The following is a 3,282-nucleotide window of genomic DNA, read 5'->3' on the forward strand; positions in this document are numbered from 1 at the left end:
TTAAATTTGGTTTACCCACCAGTATGTGCCTACATGCAATATGAATAACATATACAACATTTCCCACCTAGTGACATTCATTCACCAGTGAATTTCCACAGACAGACTTGTATCGTTTCTGTCATGGGGCGCTGAGAAAAAGCGCCCCTGAGTGCAGCCAAATAGCCCATCATGTACTGTTGCTAGGGTAAATTAATAAATATGCGGCCAATCACTTTCTCAGAATTTTATGGTCTTGGGGCGCTGGAAATTCTGCCCCAAGCCGCAGAAAATACCGCGAGATTTAAGTTTTTTTTTTCTTTTGAGGCGCGGTCAATCAGAGTAATGATGGCGAACTTAACGAGCGAAGAGCAGTTTCCACCAAATTCGGTGAGATCCTTATTAATATACCCGTTTTAGACTGTTGTGTTAAATTGCATTTTTAAAACTGTTTTCCTTTGTGTGAACCACTTTTAGATGCAACTTTGCTTGAAAGGTGATCCAGCTGATCATACCCTTTGATGTTGATTATTGTATTTGATACTCTCTTAAGCATGCATGGCGTATTATACAATGGAAATTTGTTCATTTACTTTATATGTGAAACTGGTGATTTTGAGGAGGAGATTAAATCATTACTGTTAATTGTAATTATCGTCTGACTGTTGATTTTAATTCTTATATTGGACTAAGCAAAGAAATATTTTGTCACATCAGCCCCACCAGGAAAAATTTTCACCAGCCGCCACTGGTTAATCCATATGTGATTATACTGTGCATGCTTACAAGAAGGAACTTAACATGATTGATGTATTAATTTGTTTCATTATTGCATACCATGAGCAATAATGGACAATAATTATAATTATTTCTTTTTCTAATATTGAAGCCAGTACTCTGTAGTGAATTGCGTTTTTTATTTAATAAATAATGAATGAATTAATGAATTAATAATTTGTATATATTTTGTAAACGTTTTAGATTTGGTTCAGTTTAACTGTTTGACAGAAAGGACAACATGTCTAAAAATTTGCCCGGGAAAATGTGTCGGTCATTATCACAGCCTAATTAAGGCTGTTAAATGGCACATTCCTGTTTTTGACCAGCAGGTGTCACCAGCGCTTTGCTTTATTTATTTAGAGATAATTTTAAGTTAAGAAATACGACATAAAAATGTGTGTATTATATATATATACATATATATATACACAGACATTCTTTATATAGGTATTATAAAAATTTACAATAACTGTTATGATGTAACTGTTACATAACTAAATTAATTGTATGTAATAAATTACTGTATTAACACACATACACAATTATGATGTATTTGTTAAGATATTATAATAAAGAATTTATTTTTATAAAAATAAATATGCAACTGCCTTATTAATGCAAAACAATAGTAATTTAATGGTTTTATGATTTAAAAGATATTTTTAATAATCCCACACACCACTTCCCCAGCACTACCAAATCTGCTCCTGCTGCCACTGCTCTCAAATGTTAGTCTGGAACCCTGGACATCAATTGCCAATTATCCAACTGCACACAAACACACTTTCAATGGTTCTGTAATAATATATATACTTTATTACAATTAAATAATCAGCAACAAAACAATAAATGATCAAATTGCAAAAATAAAGAAATCGTGAGGAACAGAGGGAATGTCTTAGGTGTGTGTGCGAAACAAATAATTTATAAAACAAAATTGAACAGCAAACAATAACAGAATTTTAAAAAACTAACTAACTATTTCACTGGGAACTCAGTTGATCAATATAATTTATTTTTTTTATTTTCTTGCGATCGTCTACAACTTCCAGATGAAGTGGAAGCTGACACAGGAGCTCGTCTGCACTTCCTTCAAGGAGCTCGGGGCATGCTGTGTACTCGCTGAAGTCCTCAGCGAGTAAGGACACCTTACCATTGGCTTCGGACAAGCCGATGACTACTATGTCCTCCACCACTGGTCCTTGCTCCAAAACTTTGGAAATTGCAAAAGAAAAAGGTAAAAAAACTAATTTAGTGATGATGAATCTTTAATGATTTAGCTTTTTGTTGTTATAATAGTTCTTTTACACATTAATCTAAGAAGGGCTGTGCTATATTTTGAATATTGTCATGGCTAAAGATTGGTGCTACGCACAATGCAGCCTTGGGCATGTTATTGATTTTATGAAATAGTGACTTCACGATAATTTAGGAGAAAACATTTTTATATGCAGCAAAAATGACAAACACCCTGAAAAATCTTGCCAAAGTCTTCTGCATTTTAAGATTACAGACAGGCATATTTGATTATGCTTCATGACAGAGGGCCAGAGTTTGCCTGCACTGTGTATGTTGCATACCTCCACAGTTGTATAGACCGTTGAGTTAAACTTTTCGGCCTTGGCGTTTGCTCTGAGGTGACCGATATTAATTTTATCATTAAGTTGCAGCTTGGTCAGGACACCTCAAGGATCCTGGAGCCGCTTTTGATCCCCAGATCCAAGATGGGGACTTCTGTGTCCCTCACAGTAGTCATCCTGGGAAACTGCAACTATAAAGGTATTTTAAATGAAAATATCAGTTGTTAAATATAAATAAAAAATGTTTTGGGCAGTTTTTGATAATTCAGTTTAAGTCACTTACATGTTCGACTGTTCTCGCGTCTCTGGCCATCTTCTCGGCGTCAAACGTCTGTGAGGGGAGCAGTTTTGTATGTCGTCGTGTTCGGCCCCATGAACAGACGTTCCTGGCCATACCTTGAGGACAAGGTGTAGTTTTTGACGTAGTACGTCACACCCTCTTCAAAGGCTGCACTGTCCGAAGAGGACTGTGTGATGTACACTTTACCACCAGTGGACAGTGCACTAAGGTAGGTGATATTTTGATTCCCAAGCCTTATTTCTTCATTCACGACCTGGAAGTTTAGGGTTTTTACATGTCGATGGTTCATGACACATTTGACCCTGATGGGACTGGGGCGGCTATATGGAGATGCCATTCTGACGAGAAAAAACATGAAAGAAGTTAGTTTTTTTTTTTTTTTTTCTGAAGATAGCAAATGAAGCAAAAATAAAACAGATTTACATGAGATAAATGAAAAGGTATGATTCAATGGATAGTTTGCAAAATTCAATTAAATTATTTAATATATTGACATTGTATGTGCTAATATACTAATTATGATTTGTCCCCTCTGTCATTTAGGAATTGTGCAATGATAAATTAGGGCAGCTATGGGGTCTGCAGACATCTTTAGGGTATTATTTGTCTAACTTAATGCACTGTTTTCTGATACACAGCAAA

General features: G+C 35.3%; 1 long non-coding RNA gene across 1 annotated transcript; it reads right to left on the reverse strand.

Annotated features, from left to right (window-relative positions):
* Nucleotides 1-1,662: 1,662 nt before the first annotated feature.
* LOC128523707 (uncharacterized) lies at nucleotides 1,663-2,986 on the reverse strand. The gene is made up of 3 exons (XR_008360447.1): nucleotides 2,623-2,986; nucleotides 2,340-2,530; nucleotides 1,663-1,972 (listed from the first exon to the last, which is right to left on the reverse strand). It is a non-coding gene; the product is annotated as an uncharacterized LOC128523707 (long non-coding RNA).
* Between the last annotated feature and the right edge of the window lie 296 nt (nucleotides 2,987-3,282).

Source organism: Clarias gariepinus, chromosome 5 (assembly GCF_024256425.1).
Source record: "Clarias gariepinus isolate MV-2021 ecotype Netherlands chromosome 5, CGAR_prim_01v2, whole genome shotgun sequence".
Taxonomy (NCBI): domain Eukaryota; kingdom Metazoa; phylum Chordata; class Actinopteri; order Siluriformes; family Clariidae; genus Clarias; species Clarias gariepinus.